At 43.6% G+C, this 23,037-nt stretch overlaps 1 protein-coding gene across 3 annotated transcripts in view; it reads left to right on the top strand.

The window, feature by feature from the left end:
• The first annotated feature begins 15,525 nt into the window (after nt 1–15,525).
• RFTN1 (raftlin, lipid raft linker 1) overlaps nt 15,526–23,037 on the top strand; it is a 92,652-nt gene continuing 85,140 nt past the window's right edge. The window contains exon 1 of one of the 3 annotated variants that reach the window (XM_082752862.1): nt 15,526–15,678. The gene's annotated coding sequence lies outside the window, so the exon portion shown is untranslated. Of the gene's footprint in view, nt 15,679–17,325; nt 17,347–23,037 lie in introns of those variants that run through there. The other 2 variants (XM_082752863.1, XM_082752864.1) reach the window with 2 other exon arrangements.

The following is a 23,037-nucleotide window of genomic DNA, read 5'->3' as shown; positions in this document are numbered from 1 at the left end:
GCTTTTCAGGAGTGTTCAGGATGGAGTCTTATTAACAAAGAAAATGTGTGGTGGGCTTGGGGAATAGAATTAATTGCAGGTTTTGGAGCAACTTTATGCAGAACTGTACCAATATTCTGATAGCATAAATTGACTTAAAAAAAAAAAAAAAAAAGCTGTTAACCTTTTTCTGTACTCAGTCTTCTGTCTTACTAAAGATGTTTCCTTAAGTGTTTCCATACCATCCATTCACCATGTTTTTTTCTCAAACTACTGTTTTAATGGCATTGTTAGTTTGATATAATTATCTTCTGTGTAAGTGGTTTTTAATCGTACAGAGTTGAACTCTGTGTACACATGAAGCTAGAGTTTTTTTAAGTATCAGGACCCTCTCCTTTGTGACCTGAAGTACCTAAGCAGCCTACTCAGGCTGTTACAGCTATGATGCCAGTTTATTGATAAAGGTTATTGATAAAGGTAATTGTTTCTTTGCAAGTGTAGATTTCATTTTGGCTTAATGTTCTAGTTGGCTTGATTGCCCTGGGATGTATTTGCGGCTTTATGCTGTAGCTATAAGAGAAACTGAAGTGCCTATGTGTAGCTCTCATTGAAGAGTCTCAACACCAACAGAAGAGATAAAAACAGAAGATATCTATGTAGAGTGCATATTTTATGTTTATTTGACCAAGTGTTACCAATAAGACCATCTGGTGAGCGAGCTGATTGTTTGGTATGTTTGAAATGGTGGTGCTAGATATGAATTGTTCTTACCAGCATGCTGAGAAGGCTTATCATAGTGAAATGCATAGCCCAGGCCTTACGAGCGCCATTTATTTTCTCTTCCATTAGATCATGTTGAGCTGTTCGTGTTTGCAATTTCTCACCCGTAGGAAACTCTTTAATTTTTTATCCCCATCTGGGAATTGTACATTTTGTGGCATATGCCAGTAAAAGTAACAAGTTATAACTAAGAACATGCATCTTTAATGTTCTTTTGAAGTACCCTATAAGCATAACACAAAAAGGGTGGGTAAATCTCTTGTATTGCATCCAGAAAGTCAAAACATCTGTTTAATATGGCTGTAGCTAAAGGCATTTGCAAAATAGGTGCACAACTTGAGCTTCTTGCAGATTTGTACTGTGTATATTAGTGAATTGAGTGGACTGTGTTAATTGGTAGCTGGTAGGTAGTGAGTTCTTACAGATCTGCCTTTTTTTCCTTGTGTGGATTTCTTCTGCTTGCACTAACTTTTTCCTGATTTCTTGTCTTTTAACCTGGCAGACAGCTTAGCATCACACAACTGTTCGTTAATCCCCCCCTTAGTGGGATGTGGGTAGGGTGGGGACACTCACAGGTTGAGATGAGGACAGTTGCAAAGGGAAGAAATTAGAAGAAACAAATACACAGAACAAGTGATGTGCAAGGCAGTTGCTCACCACCAGCTGACCACTGTGTCCATCCAGGCTCTGAGCAACAGCAGCTCCCTGCCAAATCCCTCCAGTTCTGCTGTTCAGCAAGCTGTTGCAGGGAATGCAATATCCCTGTGCTTAGCTGGGGTCAGCTCTCCTGGCTGTGTCCCCTCCCCGCTTCCTGTGCACCCCCAGGTGCAGGGCAGCATCAAAAGCTGAAAGGTCTGTAGCTTTTGACATTATTTTCATTCAAAATCCAGAGCATGGCACAATATCAGCTGCAGTTCAGCTTCATAGATAATTTCCAGCTGAAACCAGGTTACTTCCCACAATGAGCTGTGTTCTCAGTATATGTTCCGAGTCTCCAGTAAAATTTTTTAGATGAAATGATAGAACAATGATTACTCTTACTTGGTATTATATAATTAAGATGCATTTATTTTTATGGTTCTACAAGTGAAGCGTCCCAGTGAGTTGTTTGGTACTGTAGCCTTTTCATACTTTTTTTCACAAGCATTGCCACCTGACAGAATTATTCTTGGAATGAGCCAGCCAGCCAGATGGCACCCTTGGATCTCCATTAGAATGATAGTCTGTCTGGCACAGACATGAATTTCCTGTCAAAATGGAAATATTATTTTTCCTTCTAGGTATTTGTGAGCTAAACAAAGATGCTAAATTCTGCCTTACATGAGAACGATCTGATACTTGAAAGGTACAAAGAAACAAAGCTTTTCCCTTAATTCTGTTTTACAGTTTTTTTTGTGTGCTGTAATGGAACAGATATTTTTCCCTTAAGTCCACTCACCAACAGGTATGCAGTCTGTAGTTCTTTGCAGGGAGGTCCTGGTGGACCAGTATTTCAGGATAGGTGTAGTATACATGTAATCTAAAGCTTTAATGTCTGCCACTTTAGATCTAGCTGAAAAAGTAATAAATTAAGAGGATCCAGACTAAAAGAATAAGTACCAGGGCCTCTTCAGATGAAGCACGCATCACTACCAGAAAAAGTTAAGTAGCTTTACAACAGAAATTCTTATATCGTATTTATTTCATGTTACTTCATTCCTACTCTCAAGTTCAGGGTGAACTTTAAAGTTTGTAAAAAGGGAGGGTGGGGAGAACATGACCAAATAGTTTCACTGGCAATATTTTAAGAAGGCACCAGCTGAATTACCGCAGGTGTCTGTATTAACCCTAACCCAGTGACTAGCTTTACTGTGCATAAATTTAGAGGTTTTTGTTCTAGTGTGAACGTTTCTATACTTGGTACTCGGTACTCAAAACATTGCTTAAGACAACGCTGATGGGAAAGGATTATTGTTTTAGCTTAGGGTAGGGGGGGCTGTGGTAAGTGTAGTAAGTAGGAAGACAGATTTTTTTACACTTTAAAAATACCTTACTATAAAATGTCAGAGCTAAAAATGAGGAAATACCTATCCATATAGGTAACAGTTCTAGAATTAGCAGCATGAAGTGACAAATGTGCTCAGAACCTTCAACTACATGGTACAGTAAGGGTGCATACTGCAGCAGGTTGTGGCTTTTGTCTGCACAGGAGTTGAGAATAATACCTTGTCCTGCTTCACTTGGGTTATAGTCCATATCAGCACATAGCTGTGGTGTTCCTGAGAGTTACCATTTGTCTCAAACTACCCCACATCAGGTAGTGAGTCAGTAGCAATGAAACATGGATTTCTGATAGATTTCTGATACAGTGAAGTGTTAGCTAGAGATTTTTTACCAAAAAAAGACTAAAGACAGTACTTTCCCTATGGGTCTGCAACAGTGCTGCACTCCTCATGCTTTGTAAGCTTCTAGCTCTACCTGTTCCAGTTGGTACTTCTATAAGTCAGTTGTTCAAATTTGAAAATACTGTTTGATCCATCAAGGAGATTGCTTTCTTCTCCCTACTCAAGATGCCCAGGTCTAGCTTTCTAACTGATATGTTGTCTGTATTAAATTTAGAGGAATAATACTTAGTAATGCCTGGTTTTGGCTAGGAGAAACTTAAGGATGAACCTAAGCAAATGTTCCTTTTCTCCTTTACTCTGTGTTGGTACCCTTGGCACACTAGGAATGTATTTATGGAACTCTTAAACCTCATGCAAAGCCTTCCTAGAATGACACAAGACTAGAACCACAATTAAGAGGTTGTTCACTTGTTTCCCTAGGAAAAAAACTGGAGCTTGAAAGTATGAATTGTTTTGGTCTGTACCAGTTAATAGGATCGTACATAGCTGGGCAGTGCTGCCATCCAGTTCTTGCCATAAGATACATTTAAATGGAACACAAAAAGCAGTTAAAATGGTATTAATGAATTGTGTGTTGGAACAGGTAAGAAATGATTCTCTAACAATGGGATCCTACATGCACATGCTAGAGCAGTGTCTTGGGAGCATGTTCCCAGCTGAGTGGGATGGGCACATGCTTCCACCTGTGGCTTTCAGGAGGATATTAAGACAAGTAATAGGGTATGCCACAGAGCTTTAGTGTAGGGCCTCTGAGTAATTCATTTGACTATAGAAATATCTTCCTTTCTTTTGCACACCTGCTGACCTGGGAATCTCTGCTGTAGTATCTGTGATTACTGGGAGAATGTCCTCTTCAGACCTGTTAGGATTTGTGGACGCACAACACTCCATGGAACTGCAGCTGTACTGTGGCTTAGGTAGGTCTCAAGTCTGCCTCAGGTGATGTTTTCAGCATAGCCATTAGAGGGCTCACATTTTATACTACCAAAAAAAAGTTTGCTAGGTAAGAGATGTCAGATGTCAGTTCAGCTGCAAATATTCTTTTTTAGATGAGGTAGGTTTTGTGTAAATGCTGTATATACACACATGACAATAAGATATTACTCTCCCTGTTGTTGACTTAAGTCTATTTGTCTTTATGTTAAGCAAGCATACAGAATTTGCTTACAACAGCAGAGTAAAAATCTTTTAAAACAAAAGGTCTTTTTCCTGTTGGTAAATATCTGCATGTTAACTTGATGAACAAGAGAAATAAATGTACTAATAGAGCAGTAAATCCTACGAATGTTAACAGGGTGCTAGGTTAGTGTTGCTGATTTCTCTTTCACTAGAGTAGAGATCTTCGTGTACAAAGTTAAGCAACTTACTTACTGAATCTTTTCTAAAGAAAAACATTTCAACAATGGATCTCTGGAATACTCTCCAGAAGGAAATGGGAGACCTGGTCACCTGGGATATGGAGAAGGCTGAGGTACTCAAGGGTTTTTTTTTCCTCAGTCTTAACTGAGCTCTAGCCACATAGCCCAGCTCCCAGAAAGCAAAGGCAGGAGCTGGATGAATAATGAAATGCTTACTCTAGGAGAAGATCAGGTTTGAGACTAGCTAAGGAACCTAAAGGTTCACAAGTCCATGGGACCTGATGAGATGCGTCCATGGGTCCTGAGGGAGTTGGCAGATGTAGTTGCAAAGGCATCAGCCATCATATTGGAGAAGCTGTGGCAGTCAGAAGTTTTCCCTGATTGTAAGAGGGGAAACATAATCCCCATCTTTAAAAGGGGGGGGGGGGTGGAAAAAGGAAGCTGGCAAGATTGTGGAGCAGATCCTCCTGGAAGCTATGCTAAGGCACATGGACAACTTCTTGTAAAAAGTCTTTAAGATTTCTTTTTTGTAATAAGGAGCTTCAATAGTGCTGGAGGTTCAGAAATATTTTATTAGTGTCCCCTGCTAGTAGGTTGTGAATTCTGGGCTGATGAGCTTTGTTTGCGTTTGGGGGACCTGGTAAGGTACAGAATGCTCGGGAACCTCAGGCTACTAGACGATGGAGATGCTGTTCTGCTCAACAGCACACATCCAAGGCATGCCTTCTAGTGCTGGGAATAGTACCAGACACTTCTACCATGGTAACAGAAGCCTGAATGTGAATATTTGTATCTTGCTATGCATAACTGGATCATATTGGTTCAGCTTTTATCTCATGTTAGGCGGTTAGCTCCATTCAGGAACCTCTGCAAGAAGTTTTGGCTTAAGCTGGGAAGTCGGTGAATTAATAATCCAAGCTTTAAAACTGTTCTCTTGAACAGCTTTCTCAAAATTAATGGGGCTGAAATACTTCTGCGTGTCAAAATTTGACTTTTTCTTTTCCTGGAGACTGCTTTTGAGAAACTGTTCATGTGAGTACTGAAGAGCCCGGGATGATTGAGCTGGGCACAGCTGGAGGCGAACCAATTCCTATAAAGATGCTCAGGGAGTTCACTGCCTCTGTAGTATTTCTTGCTCACACTGTCCTCTGTAATACTTGGGATAGAGACTGTGAACTTCAGACCGTTGGATAACCATCTAGGTTTTATTGCTGTACGTTTTAATCTTTGTGCTCCTGGAGCCAGTGTGCAGTCCATCTTCTGCCGAAATGGTGCACAAGTTGCCATGACAGCGGATGCCTACCTACTGGAGCCAATCATGGGCATGTCGCTTGATTAATGTCACCATGTAATTTAGTTGTCAGCCAGCAGGTGGGGCATTAAGCTAACAAAACCCTACCAAATGCTGTAATTTCAAAAATGTTTCTGGTGGAACACTAAAGCCAGCCCTTTTATTATAAAAGCTGTCCACTTTTATTTATTTTTTTTTTTGTCCACAGGAAAGGAGCAGCTCTTGCTGGAGGTGAATTGATTTTTGCATTTAAAAATAGAGCTGTGAGAAGTGCACTCAGAACACTTGGTCGAATTACAACATGGTACATTTTTTGGCAAGGCTGGATTTAACAGATTTGCCGCTGGTTCTGTGAGTGTGTTGTCAGGCCAGGGCTGGCCTTCTGTGGGGAAGCAGGACAGGGAAGCTTAAACCACTGATGTATGCTATAGCTGGAAAACTCCTATCTGTTCACTTGCAACTCTTCTCAGTTCTTCTGTAAAATTCACCCAAATCAGTCCTCAATCCTTAAGTGAGCTCACCAGTGTTTTAAAGGGTTAGAAGAAAAGGCTTTAATTCTCCCTTCTGTTTTCAGGTACATCTTGCTTTTTTCTACAGTATACAACATGAGGTGATCCTCCCTCTCTGCTCAGCCCTGGTGAGGCCACACCTGGAGCATTGTGTCCAGTGCTGGGCTCCCCAGTACAAGAGGGACATGGAGCTACTGGGGTGAGTCTGGAGGAGGGCAGTGAAGATGTCCAGAGGACCTGAGCACCTGCTGGATGAGGACAGGCTGAGAGAGCTGGGCCTGTTTAGCCTGGACAAGAGAAGACTGAGGGGAGACCTTATCAATGTCTGTGAATATCTGAAGGGAGGGTGTCAAAAGGATGGAGCTGGTCTCTTTTCAGTCGTGCCGAGCAACCAGATGAGAGGCAACGGGCACAAACTGAAGTCCAGGAGATTCTAGCTGAATATGAGAGGGCATTTCTGTACTGTGAGGTGACAGAGCACTGGCACGGGTTGCCCAGAGAGGCTGTGGAGTCTCCTTCTCCAGAGATACTCAAAACCTGCCTGGATGCCATCCTGCACAACGTGCTCTAGGTGATCCTGCTCGGCAGGGGGGTTGGACTGGGTGATCTTCCGAGGTCCCTGCCAACCTTGGCCATTCTGTGAAACACAAATTGTTTTCAAAGAAAAAAACAAACTGTAGTGAAACTTGACAAATCTTCCTATAATCTGAGCATTCTCATCAGACTTTGTTCCCTTTTACTTTCAGGCAGGATTGAAATGAATAAGAACATGGCACGCTTCAAACTTGAGGCTTACTTTGGATCTCGTTTCATTCATAAATGGAAGCTGGTAATTAGCAGTGGATGAGAATTTGGCTGTGTAGTTCACCTTTGTTACCAGTGCTTGGTGTTCGCTGCTATTTTCAGTGTTTCCTAGGGCCAGATCCCTCTAGGTTGGTAAGAGGGGAAGAGGAGGGAGGGGACACATAGCAGAAATTCTGGATTACTTCACTTTCAGTTGCAGTGTCTGCTTTCCCTAGGGAACTGAGCTCTCATGAAATGTTTGCTTTCTTGGGTGACATTTTCCAATATAAATTCCACATTGACATATTGCAAAGCTAACGGTTTACAGACTCTAAAAGAACTAGGATTCACTTGCATGTTTTCTTATTTTTCTATTATAAAAGCACCACTGAGGAAGCAAAAAATCAAGTATTTTCCCGACTTTCTATGGTGCATAAACACTGCCCAGTCTTCATTAAGAACCATTAGACTTGGCCCGATCAAGGTTCATTTAGTTCAGTTTTGTAGGCCATTAACGCAATCCTATCTGTAAATAGAAAAGTGAAAGAAAAGGCAAGAGAAAGTATTCCCAAAAGCATACTCAGTTTCTAGCAGCTTGTGGCTTGGGATTTCAGAGCTAGAGAGGTTGTCCTTTAGCCATCCTTTTGGTATGTACTGAACGAATTGGTAAGACAGCTATACTAGAGGACTTTACCACAACATCAGAAAGGGCAGGAATAAATAATTAATAATAATAATAATAATAATAATAAAAGAATTCTATTTGCCATATGAGTTTGGTATGTTTTCATCCTTTCCTCTACAGACTTGGTAATGTTTTAACTTAAATGACAATCCATTAACTTGCAACAACGATGTTACAAAACCAAACCATGAAGCAATGGGATTCTTTAACAGATTCCTGCCATACTCAGTATCCTGGAAATAAATTAAATTCTGTATTTAAAAAACAAGCAAACAAAAATGAAACACCCCTGTGGTAAAAACACCTTAAAGAAGGCAGTAGTAGATGATATGTATGTATGCCTGTAACTTTCCAGAAGTACTCTATATTTGTTGTGTGCATGGTAGGGTAGCTTTCAAGTGTTGAACACATGCTAAGTATCCTAAAATCTCCTGTATACAGAATTGGAAGCTGCTTCTGAGGTCACTAAGTGTCCAGACAAGGAAACTGATGTATGTGATAAAGGATTGTATGAATAAGATTCATGTAACAAATGTACAGGACACACGCAGCTAAAAGTGACCCTCGCTGTGTTTGAGTTCTTGCAGCAGATCTCGTCGCACTAGAGTGGTCTCAACCCAAGTGGCAGGGGTCTGTGTTTTGGCAGCTTATGATGTATTATGCTATCTCAAGCCAGCCGGTTTGGCTTCTAGCATTCAGCTTCAGAAACTATAAAATTCATGTTTGTCTGTTCGTTCACATATGTACGAGCTAAGGATGGAACTGAATTGTGTTATTGTACTGTTAATTGTTTTGGAAAGAATGCCTTCCAACTTGGAAAGCAGAAATCTCAAATCTAATTGAAGACAGGACTCTGGTGTGGCTTTAAGCATCTGAGCTGTTAAGAGGATGTTTGGCTCAAGTGTCCCCTTCAGGTGCCCCTTTGTGAGGGTGCAGGGCTGGAATGGGAAATGAACATTATCGTTGTCCTGCCTTAGTCAGGAGCAAAGCTGCTGCTGCTTTCATCTGAATTAAATCACACGGAGAGTTAAACTTGAGATTCTTAACAGGTCAGGGACTGAAGTTTGCAAGTTTGATTTCTGTGATACTCAGTTTTACGAATCTTAGGCTCCACTCTTTCATCTGGTGTGCTGCCCTTCCTACCTGGTGACAGAGAAGGTGAAGCTCAGCTGGGAAAATACAGCTGCTGTGGCTAGCCACAAATGGCACCACTGCTGTTTTCCTACTGCTCTTGTTAACTATGACAACACGGATACACTTCAAATACACTTAGCTGTAAGGTCAAGGATGAAACTATTTTTTCTTCAGAGAGCAAATACAGTTCCCTGGATGCATCGCGTAGCTCAGTAAGATTTCTAGAGATTTGTGGCAGATTTCATACCTTTTTTTCATCTTGGAAAGCTAAAGTAGGGTGTAGAAAAGTGCAAGTTTTGCTTTTACAATAACAATTAATGGAAGTTTTCATTTACTGATGTAAGACACAGACATAACATCAGACAAGCTCATGTTTTATTGTGCCTATATGGAAATGCTGATGAAGGTAGAGTCCACATGCATCCTGTTCTAATGCTAGTCACTTGCTTTGCTAGTTTGTCCTGTGTTCAGGCAGTTTCTTGTTAATGCTGTTTGCTTTCTGTCTCTAGTGTCACAGATAATAGTTTAAAGCTGTTCAATACAAAATCAAATTACTTTCATAATAGAACTGCTTGGATCAGTGTAGTTTTAGTTTTCAAAATCTGAAACACTGAACCCACTTGTGCTTTTCTCCTCGTAGCTAAGCAATCTCTTGAAGGCCAGTCCTGTCCTGAACTCTTGCTTCTAATTAGATCTGGCATAGAAAGTGCTTTTTGATCCTTGTTATTTTACTGCTTCCTAGGAGTCTGGGGCAGGTCCTGTACAGGTATGCTCAGTCATCAGTAGTCCTGTTATCTCTTGCCAACTTTCTATCTATACCCGATACAGTGATGCAACAAAGGTACCTGAAAAGTGTCTTGCATGCTTTACTGTGGTGGGTAAAGCAGTGTTTAAAGAGTTTTCTTTTAACTATCCAGACCTAAAAGTCAAGAGGAAGGTAAGTCAGGCCAAGATGATAATTCTGGTGTGTAAAACCTCTTGATGTACTCAGAGTACACACTCCATATGCAGCTTGTGTGAGATCTTAAGTTTGGGGGGGAAGAGTTAATCCATAGAACTTGCTCATTCGATAACCATTGTGTCACTCAAACATTTTTTTTTAGTTAGACCAGCTTGGAGATGGACTGACTGTATATGTATCAGGTTAGCTTACCATACTCAGCACGTATTTCCATAGGTGTCATACAGGTAACTTCCTATTCACATGCAAATCGGGGACCTGTACATATTTCTTTCTGCTGAGTATGTGAATTTGTGATGATTGGGGGTTTGGCTGTGTATTTTTAACAGTCTTACAGCACATGCAAAATTTTTCCTCATACTTACTGATTAAAATCTTGTTTTTAAAAGCAAATTTTGGTTTCTGGACTTCTCTTTAGATTTCCTTTGCCACTAACTACAAGTAGTTGCTTGAGACTTCTCAGCAGGTATCTCCAAGTGTGCTGAAGTATTAGGATGTATTTACAGGCCACTTAGATCCAAGTTAAGTCGTCTGTCCCAGTTACTGTCACTTAGTGCTTTGTTACATACCTTGCACTGAGTGTATGGGTGTTTGTGCAGCTCTACAACCTCTTCCCTCTGTTTAAGACTTCATCAAAGCTTGCTCAAGTGTATCAACAATACTGCATTTGAGATACTAATCCTAGTGTAAAGCAGACTGTTTAGAGCGACATGTTTTGTGGCTTGCTGTTTTTCATTCTCTACTAATACTTGATCCTGTTAACTAAGGTTGGCTCCTGGTCCAGCACATCCACTGAACTGCTGCAGATCCAATCTGTTTTAAGAAGCCTTAAGTGTCTCTTAAATTCCAGAAAAGTCATATATGCTTTTCACTTTCAGGTTTTTGAAGCACATCATAAATCAGTTTGTCTTATCTATTTTTTCCTACTTTTGAGAACAGAAATGCAAGAGAAATGGCTTGCAAAATCCTTCTGACAGGGAGAATTTGACCCCTGCTTTGACCACCTAGAGCAAGAGCTTCCTTAGTGCCAACTTGTTGCAGCAATGAGTCTTGGACTCTGCTCCTTGGACAATACTAATTTATATGCAACCACTTCAGGTCATGGCATCTCTTCTGTTTCTGAAGGTTTGGCTTTTCTAATAGTTCTATTAATAGAAACCTCAGTAGATGCTAAATACATTCTTGCAGAGTGGTAGATAAATAACAAAACAGGAAAGTTGTCTGAAGACTTGCTATCAAGTTCTGATTGACTTAATATAAGTTTTACTGAATCTTGTTCAACATGAAGTTGCAGGTAAGTGTTGCTTTTTGACATAGAAATATGTTGTAAATTAGATATAAACATTTCATACTAGGATGTGAAAGCTAGGAAAATGGGATAGGATTAACTTGAGTGCTGGAGTTTGAATTGGTACTGAAAATATGGGTAACTGGTATCATATTGAGTTTCATAATAAAAACGAATTTCTTATGCTTATGTGGCTCTTTCCAAGCAGTGGTTCAAATAAGGCTTGGAATAACCAATCAAGAGGTTATCTGAGGGCACAACTGAAAACATGTTACATGAAAAACTGCATATGATTTCTTGCTACTTTTCACAATGTGTAATCATCTCTGCCAGTGCCAACATAAGTACAGATATTTGGCAGAGCTTCACTTGCCCTAGCAATAGCAATTTATACCTGCTTTGAACTTGCTTTACCCAGCTGCACCCAGCACTACAAAGTGCAAATGGAAAATGTGAACTCTCCTGCTTGATACAAGAGGTTGTAGAGCTCTGCACTTCTAAGTGTGTATTTACGGGAGAGATTACACTGGATAGAAACAGAAATAAGATGCATCAAAGCACTTCTTAACTCACTCTAAGGTAAAACTAATAAAAACTAATATTCCCTAATAGTAGAGTGTCTAGGAGCAACATCTTAGCGTTGATCAAAGCAATGGGGTCCTTCAGTTGTTTATGGTTAGGTGGCTGTTAGAGCAGTATTTCACTATTTAATTACCAAATCATCTTGTGTCTAGCAATAGCTTATTGTTCTGAAGTGTGTGTATACATGCATTAAAAAAACACACACTTCTGAGTGTCTGAGATGCTCGGAGTCTTCAAGTTAATCGGATTTCTCTTGGAGAATATTGCCTCTTGGACTATAAGAAGTATTACGTGTGGTGCTCTGAATAAATTTTAGATCTTCTCATGTCATATCAAACCTATTCTAAAATGGCTCTGAAAGAGGCAAGTAATCCCCAAATATGGGAACAGAGCCATGTATTTAATACATGAACAACAGAATTCTGGAGTTTCTCACAGCGATAGTCTAGAAGCTGTAGCTTAGATGTGTGCCATCAGATTAGACTGGATGCTAAGCTCCCATTTATGTGCCTTGATATCAAGTACTTGGATTATTTTCCTGTCAGTGTAGACACACTTAAGTAGGTGACTAGTTATATACTCTTCTGCTAACTAATCTGCTGGCTTTATGATTTTTGTAGTCACAAAATACGTGTTCACGTTAAATTTCCAGTGAAATAATTTTAATTGGAATTGGCCCCATTCAAAAGGTATAGAAGTGGCTCAATGGTTTGTGTGTTTAACCCTGTGGTGGAGTAATTCCAGTCTGAAAGCTGTCAAAATACCTTGTATCTAGTAGCTCTGCGTTTGCAGACACCTGTAATAGTCTGGGAAGTGGGTAGCAGAAAGACAGCCTGTAGTGTCTGGGTCTGCACACCGTGACCCACTGCAAACATTAATTTGAAATATTTTTCATCTGTGCAGGGCTGCTACTTCGCAGCAGTCTATGGTCATCCAGCGATGTTGTTAGTTCTGATGGCCCTTTCTGTATCTGAAAGACTTTGCACCAGCAGAAGTCTCTAATGTTGTCAGACATCCATTCAATTCAACCCCCGAGGTGTTGATCTGAAAATCCTATGGTGTCAGCAAGGTCTGGTGCTCAGGATGCTCGTTCTGGAGCCATCCGTGACCTGATGTGCTTACAATGCAGGGAAAGCTGCTCTTTCGCTTCTTCCCCACACACTTGGTAATCCTTCCCCCATATGCTTTAACAGTAGTATCAGAAAAACAGCTCAATTACACGGCACCCCGATGTGAGTGCATGCTGCTTTCTCACACAGTTGGAAACCCAGAGAAACTAATGAGTGGAGGAAAAATGATGAGGGACAAGGGAAGAGGAAAAACTGTGCAAATAATTAAAAGGAATTGGGGGGTGAGGGAGGAACACACAAAAGGAAATAGAGAAAGGAGGTAGGTGAAGTTAACACACACACAATGCATTATTGGTGTTTGCTTTATAGTTCAGTGCTGGTAAAGAAGTCACTTCAAAACAGCAGAGGTGGGAAAATGATGTTATGCTTTCAGCTGCTGGCTTGTTTAGCCAGTGCTGGTAGTTGTGTGTTAGGATAACACGAATGTGGACAAAGGCCACGCTGGGCAATTCTCATGTTCCCTCGTAGCAGCTGAGGGAAAAATGAAGAGAATACTTCCAAACATACTTCATCCATCACAATAGCAGCCTTAAATACAGAAATAGTCTGTAGTCGAGGTGCTAATGTACTGTTTGCCTGTTTATTTTTACATTCTGATTGGATTTGTTTTACACACCTACACAGCAGGGAGAGTCATAAGTGGATGAAGTACAGCAGATGTATTTCGTGTTGTCTGCAGGGCAGAAAGGCTCCAAGCAGTATCAGAGTTAATGAAGGGTGTCTCAGGAGTCACTGGACGGGTTTCAGGCCTCGTAGGGGGAAGTACAATCAAGGTGGCAAGCAAAGTTCCAGACTTGGCCCACAAGGGTGACATTTGGGATGGATACAAGTTTTTCTGGAAGGACAAGGAAGATGAAAGCAGATATTTTTCCTCTCTCGTACGGTGCTCTTAGATGGATGGCAGGCTGGGTGAGAGTGGGAAGGATCAAAGGACAGACCACTGGGGGTGACATGTCAGTGGGATTACAACCCAGCCAGTTATGAGGAAGGTCAATGAAATTATTAGCAAGCATATGGGTCACAGATCCCTGATTTATGCAGAGGACTTGATCTCCTTAATAGCTGGAAGGGTAACACGGTGAGATGCAAACAATCCAGCAAATTTCTAGAAGCTGTCTTGAAAGAGATACCGAATGGGTAATGTACAACTGCATCTCCAGTAACAAGGGAGAAGCATTTAAGAATGTGGTAATGGCAATTCTGGCTGTAGTCATGGTCATCTAGTGAAGCTCAGGATCCTGAAGGGAGTAGGACGAGCAAGTCCCTGGACTTTGGAGAGCAATCTTTGGGTTATTTGTGGAACTGGTGGAGCTGCCTCACATGGCATCCTGAAAGGTGAAGGAGCATTGGAAAGCTGGCAGGTTTTTAAGAGAACCTTTCCCATATGCAAGCGTGGCACATCCACATTGTCAGGAAAACAAGGAGCTGAACTGGAAGACAAGCTTGGCTGAACCAGCATTATGTGACTGGCCTGCATCACAAAAACTATCATGGTAGAAATAAGAACAGGCTACAAAGAAGGATTATTAGAAATGGTGCCATGGGATATAGGAATAGTGTTGACATACGAGGGCTTATGGCATCTCGTGTTGCTCTCAACAGCTGTTAGCTGTAAAAGGCTGTACATACAGACCTGTTGCAGGATGTGAGCACAAGTAAGGCTGATGAGCTTGAAGCTGCCTTTGCCTCAGCTTTGCTGACCTGTGTGCTTAGACGTGAGTTTCAAGGAAGAGAACTACCCTTGCTGGATGAAGGTCAAGACAGATTTCAGCAGAGCCTTTGACCTATACAGACTTGAGACCAGCTGGGCAGTGTCTGAGAGTGCTGGGAAGATCAGGCTGATGGCCGAGAGCAGCTGCTCTTTGTTCTTCTGAAGAGGATCTGCAAAACACCCATTTCCAAAAAAAGAGGCAAGAAAGACACTTTAGGGAACCAGGAAGAACTTAAATCCCTGGAAAAATCGAGTCTCTTGGAACAACCTTTGCTTCCGTGTGTCTGGAAGCATCTTACAGCGTGCCAGCTGTGTGCTTTCTGTGACAGAGCGGCAGGACTGCAGACCAGGGCCAGGGTTGTGGGTGCCATGGCAATTTTGGGAAGGTGACAGTGCTGCTTAGGTGGCTGTAGTTTGGGTGGGTGGCCACCCAGATGTGTAAAAAGCTGGTGGCAGTTGCCATGTGGCGTGAGGACCTCCTGCTCCCTGAGGAGCGGGCAGCAGCTGGCAAGCCTTAGGGCTGGGCTGCTGCCCTGTGGCACCTGGCCGGGCTCGGGGACCAGGAACGTCTTGAAACGGGACAGACAGACGGACAGACAGAGCCACAGTGGGGAAGGGAGAGCCTTGGGGGGGGTGGGTGGAGGGGGAGCTCTGCCTCAGGCGGGCGCTGCCTCAGGCGGGCGCTGCCTCCTGCCCGCAGCCCCGGCCGCACGGCGGAGCCCCGCCACCGCCGGGCCGGGCCGGGAGGCGCCGCTGCCCCTGCCCCGGCCCCGGCGGGGCTCGGAGGAAGAGGAAGTGGCCGCGGCCCCGGGCCGGACCCCGGCTTTGGAAGCGGGACGGAGCCGCCTGCCCGGGCCGGCCAAACTTGGCGGCGGGCAGCGGGGCCGGCGGGCGGAGCGGCGCTGCCCCGGCACCTCCCTGTGGCGGCGCCGAGGGGGGAGCGGCCCCAGAGCGGAGCGGAGCGGAGCAGGGCGGGCGGGCACGGGCAGGAGGAGGAGGAGGAGGAGGAGGAGGAGGAAGCGCTGTCAGCGGGGCCGGCCGTCCCCGCCCGCCGGGCATCCTTCAGCACCGCCGGGCTGCGCCTCGCCCGCCGCCCGTCCCAGGTACCGGGGAGCGCAGGGGAAGGGGAAACTTGGCCGGGGGGGCGCTCCCTGCCCGCCGCCTCAGCGCCCCGGGGGGGGGATCGGGCTCGGCCGTGTGCTGCCCCCAAAGCAGGGTTAGGGGCGGCTCGTGGGGGCTGTGGGGCTGCCCCGGAGGGGTGCGGGGGCAGGTGGGGGGTGCCTGCTGTACGGGGCTGGGCTCACCTGGCCGGGCTGTGGGGGAGCGAGTTGTGCTCCCGGAGTTAGCGGCGGCACGGGGCGCTGCCGGGACGCGACCCGTCCCCAAATCCACGGGGGATCCTTTTTGTCCCTGTGCTTTTAGGGTTTATTTTTAAGGAACACGTTCCTTTCAGCTTCTGGTGTGGAAGGGAAAAGTTACTGGCAGCGCTGCTCTTTTTCGCAATAGCAGCGGTCACATTTGTGTGTTTAATTTCTGTGTTTTTTTTTTTTTTCCTAAGGAAAAAAAAAATAGTCGCGGATTGAACGCTTATTTTAGGAATTTAACTTAACCTCAAGCCAGTTACACGAGGCAAGGGGCTTTCCACCGCTCGAGCGCTGGCATTCCCCCAGCCTGCGAGCGGCCGGGGTTAAATCCCCGCGGGCACCGCGTCGCCGCCAGGTCGTGGTGGCCGAGTGACCGCGGGTGGAAAAGCCCCAAAGCAGGAGCCACGGCCTGCTGGAGCGTAAAAACCAAAATCGGTGATGTATGTATTTATATATATAAAAAAAAAGAAGTCATACTTCCCTTATTTCTTCCCCCAGCTTCATCTGGGATCCCACAACTTCCCAGCTGGCTCCACGCTCCGCTTTGCCTTTACCCCAAATCAGTTTGCTGGGGGCGTACTCCGTGGCACACTAGCCCGAGGCAGTAAGCGTGGGACTGTCAGGTCTGTGTCTTGCCGTGGTTTCACTGGCTGTCCTTGGAGCTGCTGTGCATACGTCGCAGGACGCATCTGTTTTAACTGCCTGATTTCCATGGGTTCAGGGTGCTGTGGGATTCACTTCAAAGGAGGGTTGGATTCGTACCTAACATTCCTGTGCGTGCTCCTGTCAGGCCCATTCAGTCTTTAATTTTCTAGGCAATAGATGCTAGCTGCTTCGGTTTCCTCATGAGTTTTCCAGAGTAGTTTCCTAGTCCTTCTTAGCATCCCAGCAGCCTTCCGTCTTCACCTGAAGGCAGCTCAAACGTTTGCAGCCGCGGCATTGCAGAAGAAACGTTCCCAGTGCTTCGTCCAGTGATGTTAACGCTTCTTTATCTTTACCAGAAACACCCCACCTACAAGTATTTTGTAGAAGTGAGAGGAACCATCTGGATCTTTTGCTGTACTGAAAGAAAGCATCGCGATATCACTGCGTCGTGATACGACCGAATATTAAATCTTTTGGGTAACGTCATCGGGTGGTGTGGGTAGGGTTAGGAGCAAGGTTCCCCTGCGAACCGAACGTTCCCAGATTGCTCCCTGAGGCCAGCACAGCACTTGTCTTACACTTCCACCAGTTACCTCTTTGCTCTTCTCCCTCCCACGCGCAGAGCAGCGTTGATTCTCGAGACAGAGCTGGCTGGCGGTGGGCAGGGAGCCTGTGGAGGTGGCCCGGGTACCTGCAGGCCCAGGGGAAATGAGAAGAAGGAAAGTGGTGGGCGTTCTTCAGGGCAGCAGAGTTGTACCCGAGGTCAGTCTTGCGAACACTATGGAAAAACCAATAGTGCCTCATAATATTTTGTTAAAGTCCCGTTATCACTGTGGCATAGTATTTGATATGCTGCCTGCTGGGACTGTGCTTTCTTCCTGACTTGAGAATGACACTTCTCAGTTCTAACTTTGTTGAACCCATACGGTATTTACCCATAGATTGTTTCCTTCTTGAAGTTTCCCAAAGCATAGCAAGCTCCTGAGGCTAGGCTAGCAACGGGCCAAAGTGACCAAATGATGTTTTCCTTCTGCTTTCATGCAGGCACTACGTTCTCTCGTCTCTGGGGGAGACGGTACCATAGCTGGTGCAATTGTTTGTTTTTAATTCTAGCAATTGAATCTGCGTTTCATTACGACAGTTCTTTCAGAGCTCTTGGTTTGAGACAAATTACTCCTCCTGATTTGAGTTCTGCTTCTGTTTAGTTGCGGTATCTTTAGCCTGTCTAACTGAGCTTGACTTCTGGCACATTTCACTTTATGCTGGTGTTTCTTGATCTGAGACTGTAGTTTCCTCTGCTGAGCTTTTTTTCCCGTCCCTTGAAAGCCTTTTGCTTATTCTACCTTTCCTTCTTTATTAGGTAATTCATCTCACTAGGCCTGGAAACCTTCTTAGGAATTCTCTTGTCACTTCCTTGGGTTACAAATTCAGCAGATATTCATATTGTAGTTTAAACATGTTCCAGACCTCCCCTGTGTTCAAGTCCTCCAACTTTTCAGTCCCGTTCATCTCACTAATGAGTTCCCTTAGTTTTTGAGATTTGCCTTTTGAAATTGAAAACCTTAATTGCAGCTTTACTTGGGTTGCTCTGCCATTTAATTTAAATGAAATCAATCATAAAGAATAACTCTGGGATTATGCTTTCACCAACCTTTCTATAAGAGCAGATTTACTTATCAACTGCACGTGTAAAATCCTGATATCGCCAGTCAAATTGGTGACTATATGGTGAAAAGATCACCCAGCTCTGACATCCAGAAATAGGTAGGCCTGCTTTATCGTACTGGTTCCTTGTGTTTTCAAAATAAGTACAGGTTCTTTTTCAAATTACTTTGTAAATGTTAGCTACTTAAACAGCTTTTCCTGCCCCACAAATAAAAATTATCGTGATATGTATTGAATATATGCTTGCAGCGTTGCCTGAATGATAATACTGTGGAAAATGGACCAGCGAGGTCCTTGGTAAGGAATTTCCCCCCTGGTGAGGTAACACACAAAGCTAAACCAGAGAGGGGAAAAACACAGGAGCGGGGCTTTATCCTGGGAACCTCTCAAGGGCCATCTTAGCGTACCGTGCTCCTTCCTTTGTTTATCTGCACAGCCTGTTTGTCAGGTCTGGTGTTCCCAATCCTCTGCTTCATTTATGCTTCTCTGCCTGATTATTGTTGCCCTCTTATTCATCTTCTGCTTCGTTGCTTTAGCTATGCTAGAAAAGGTACTCAGCCATCATTTGCAAGCTCTCTCAGGGTTTGTTTGGGGCTGTAGGGGGGACGAAACACTCCAGTGTTTTGCAGACTGCGGAGGATGCAAGAATTAAGTGACCACATGCCAGCAAGTGAACTGAGCTGAGCATGAAGTGCTTATTATTTTGAAAATGGAAAGGTCAGGCTTGCAGGAGCGAGGATTTAAGGAAATCAGTGTGTCTCATTACCGCACAACAAATGTGAAGTCCTGTAATTATTTGTAAAAGCCTTCTAGCATCCCTGCGAGGTAGCTAAGTATTACCCATGGAAGGGAGAGTCAGGATGAAAGGGCTTGACCAAAATCAGGAGAGAAAGCCTATTAATACATGGCAGTTATCTGGTTTCCCAGCTGCTAAACTCGCCACAAGAACGCCGTGTTGCGTAGTTTGTGGAAGGAACTTCAGCAGTGACTTAGGATCTGCATTTAAAAAATCATCATTTATGGTGAAGCTTACAAAACGAGGTCGCTAGCTCTGGACGATAAACATTTAAAATGCGTTAACGCAAGCAAGCTTCTTCTCACTAATTGTGGTTACAAGCAAGCTGTCAGGAACGTCATCTGCCTGCACAGCGTGTCTCCTATGGATGCCATTGGAGTGTAAATATTAAACTCACCTTGTTTAAATTTCAGGTATTTGTGCTTCTCCTTCTGTTGGGCAATATTTGCCTACGCACTCATGCAACATGCTAAGCAGCTGAATCCCTTCCTAAATGTCTTTAAAAGAAGAGTTTAGGAAGCTTTTGCAAATCATCCCCGTAAGTAGTCATTCCGTAATGTTGATAGAGCTGGAATAAACTGTTTGGCCAATATATACTTAGCTGATAAGCATCCCTTAAATTGGTCTGGTAATCTAGTCAAGCTTCCATTAGCCATGTGGCTCTGTTACGTTTCAGCGTAATTTTCATTATTATTCCATGGAGATAAATTGTCAGGAGTTGCATGGAAGGAGGGGACGATACATCATGCAAGAAAATGAGCTCTGTTTGTGTCACCCCCCCAGATCAGACAGAAGTTAAGCTGTTTTTTTCTTCCCTTCTTTGTGCCCTTTTTCTCCTGAAGAGGCATCCCGAGCCATTATTAACAAGAAAATAAATGGTTAGCCACATGGTGTTCTCCTGCGCTTGTTGTTGCTCTCTGGTGGTTCTGAACTTGCCGTATTTCATCTATTTTGAACACAGGCTAGGGAAGTGAGAAAGCAAACCCAAGCTGCTGAAAGTATTTTAACAAAGCTTAGGTTCAGAGATGATGAGTTGAAAACTTGGCAGGTCTCTAGAAGAGCTATAAAAATTTCGATGTTTTATTCAAAACACACTCATTTTCATGGATCACGGAGGTGCTTAAAAATGGAAATACTGTTTTTTTTTTCTTCTGCTGACTACAAATTGTTGTAATTTTTTTGATGACTGCTTCTCACGGCAGGAGGTGGTGCCGATTTCAGTAAAAAGCTTGGATGGGGAAGCAGCGCTCAGGGGTCGGTCATGTGCCATGGGAGTGGCGCTCTTTGCTGCTCAGTGGTGGAGAGGAGGAGGTGGCAGCAAGAGGCTTATCCTGTGCCTCCCAAGGTGGGAATTCACTTGGGATGTACAAAACGTGGGCAATATTTTGGCCTCAGTTTGCAGAAGCAAGCTGTTCTTTCCTATTGCCAGCGGGGTCTTTGTTGTCCTCCATAAGACAAACTTGGGAATTTGTTGGCCGTAGGCTTTGCTGCTGTTCTGCGACTCATCGCTGCTTCCCTTTTTGATGCTTTGCAAAATGAAAATGAGATACAGATTAAAAAATCTTTTGTTCGATCAGGGTTTCAGTTCTAGTTTTACCATGTGCCTGAACGCAAGAATAGTTTTAGAAATCGTCAAGATAATTGAGCACGCGTAAGGTTAATTCACAATAAAAAGTGAGTCTGCAGATGGGATAAGTTTTTCCAGCACGTGTAGCTGCAAGAGCCTGTACCTAAATCTTCATTTCAGTGGTTAATATTCTTCACTAGGTGCTGCTTTTTCTGTCGCTCAAGGTATTTGGTTTAAGTATGGAACTAGTGGATTGATAGATTAATTTATAAATTGACGAAAATGAGAAAATTTGTCATAGAACCTAGTGAAGAACCAAAATATTCATCAGCTTTGTGACGGTTTTGAAGAATTTTTAATTATTTTACTGAAAAGTTAATGTTATTCAGTGATCATATTTTGCTTTAATACTGAATAAAAGCTGTAGAACCACAGCAGCTATAGAAAGCCGGGATAAATACAGGTAGTACAGTAGCTTTAAACATCTGTGATAGCAAAACAATGCAGCTGCTGAAAAAGGGGACTAAAGTGGGTGGAGATTTACTGTGAAGGCATCAATGATGAAACGTTTCTCACAGCACTCTTCAATACCTTGAAAGTAGAAAATTAAGGAAGGTGAATTGTGTCCTGTTGACAACCTGATTTCTCTGACTAAAAAGCAAAGATGTTTTCAGGCTTGAGGGTGGAAGGACTCTGAACGGGAGTGACTTTGCTGCAAAGGAACAGGAGGATAATAACTACTGGTAAAAGATTTTGAGAGGTGATAAAACAAAGTGTCCCAGTAGGAAGTTTGTGGGGACAGCATGGAGAAGAATGTGGCGATTCAGTACTTATCTGTCACACATCCTTTAGAAATCCTTTAGAAATCACACGTCTTTTAGAAATCCTGAAGTATTCATATATCTCTGGATTTTTTAATTGACTCCTTTATCAAAGGCTGAACTTTATTTCTAAAGATTTATTTCTTAGTGCTGAAGCACTTGAATCGTAATTACTGTGGAAAAGATAGTGGCGTTGTGAAACCCACTTTTTCTACGGAAATTCTACTTTCTTTCAAGCTTTTTTGGAAGTCCCAGGGGAGGAGGCATGGTATCTCCATAGGGGATGGCTTGCGTGTTGGCGTGGCATGCAGATCACCACTGGGATGTGCCGAGAAGGCAGGCCACGTTTCTCAGCCAGGTTTGATGGAGGAGCGAGGGAGAGCACCCACAGCTAGCGCTGGAAAAGCAGCCTCTGATGTGCCAGCACTCTAACCCCAATTCAGGGAAGGATGCAGAACTCCCTGAGATGCGAAACGCCGAGTCCACAGGGTCCCCTCCCGCGGCCCCTGCTGCCGTCCGAGGAAACGCCGTCCCAGGCGCTCAGCGTGTGAGTTACAGGGCATCGCTGGCACCTGAAGGAGTTCGATGCGGCTGCTAACACGGCTACCTCAGTCCCCGAGTCTACAACATACTCATTTTTTATTTATTTATACTCATCTCGTGCTTTATCTCTTATAACTTTTATCCTTCCCTCATATTTCCGTGTAAAGTCATATTTGTGAAGCGTTGCATAGACGTGGCCCGTGACAGCCTCTGAAGATCCTCGTAGTATCTCGTTGGGCACGTTAATGTACAGCGTACATCTATCCATGAAAATAATGGCTTAGGCTTGTGCTAGTCCCATGACACGGGCAAGAGGAAGAAGCTGCTAAATATATGAAAAATAACTATTTTTAACACAGTATAGTAGTTGTTGGTACAAAAAAAGAAATCATAGCGTTCAAAAATACTAGCAGAAAGTATGAATGGAGGAACAGAAGCGGATCCTGAGTTTTTTTAGCCTTAAATTTACAGAATCAAAAAACTCCCCAGACCTTGCTTTCCAACAGAGAAGTGTTTAAAACAGCGTAGTTCTTACTTTCCTGCTTAAACAACCAGGTGAGGCTGTTTGCTGTTGGATGAATCCCCAAACGCTCAAAGTTCAGGCACACAAGCAGCGTGCCCACTTTTCTTGCTGCTGCAGGCTGTTTTAGCAAATGTTCTTCCTGCTTCCACTTTCTACTGGAGTTTTTTTTTGGAGGTGTGATGTGTTGGTCAGTCCTAATTTCGATATATTTGCTCGTGGCTTTGTATTAAGGTGTGAGTAAGGGTTGGGAATGTAAAGCAATAGAGCAAAGTTAAAGAGATCTCTGCTGCAGATAGGGCACTCTGCAATTAGCCGTGCTGGGTACAAATGAGGATAAATGAGCTCTCTGGCTAATAGGAAGATGACAGTAAACCGTGCGTGTGGCTCGGCTGTGAAAAATGCTACCCCAATTTATTTGCAGGAGGGATGGGGAAGTGTTACCGCACTTTCGGTAGGCACTGGTAGGGTCTCTCTCTGAGCACATGGTCACCTGGGCGCAAATGGAGAAATGAAAACAGGAGCGATGCAAACGAGGGCT

Source organism: Aythya marila, assembly GCF_965140915.1.
Source record: "Aythya marila genome assembly, chromosome: 2".
Classification (NCBI taxonomy): domain Eukaryota; kingdom Metazoa; phylum Chordata; class Aves; order Anseriformes; family Anatidae; genus Aythya; species Aythya marila.
This window is presented reverse-complemented; position numbering and strand designations above follow the sequence as displayed.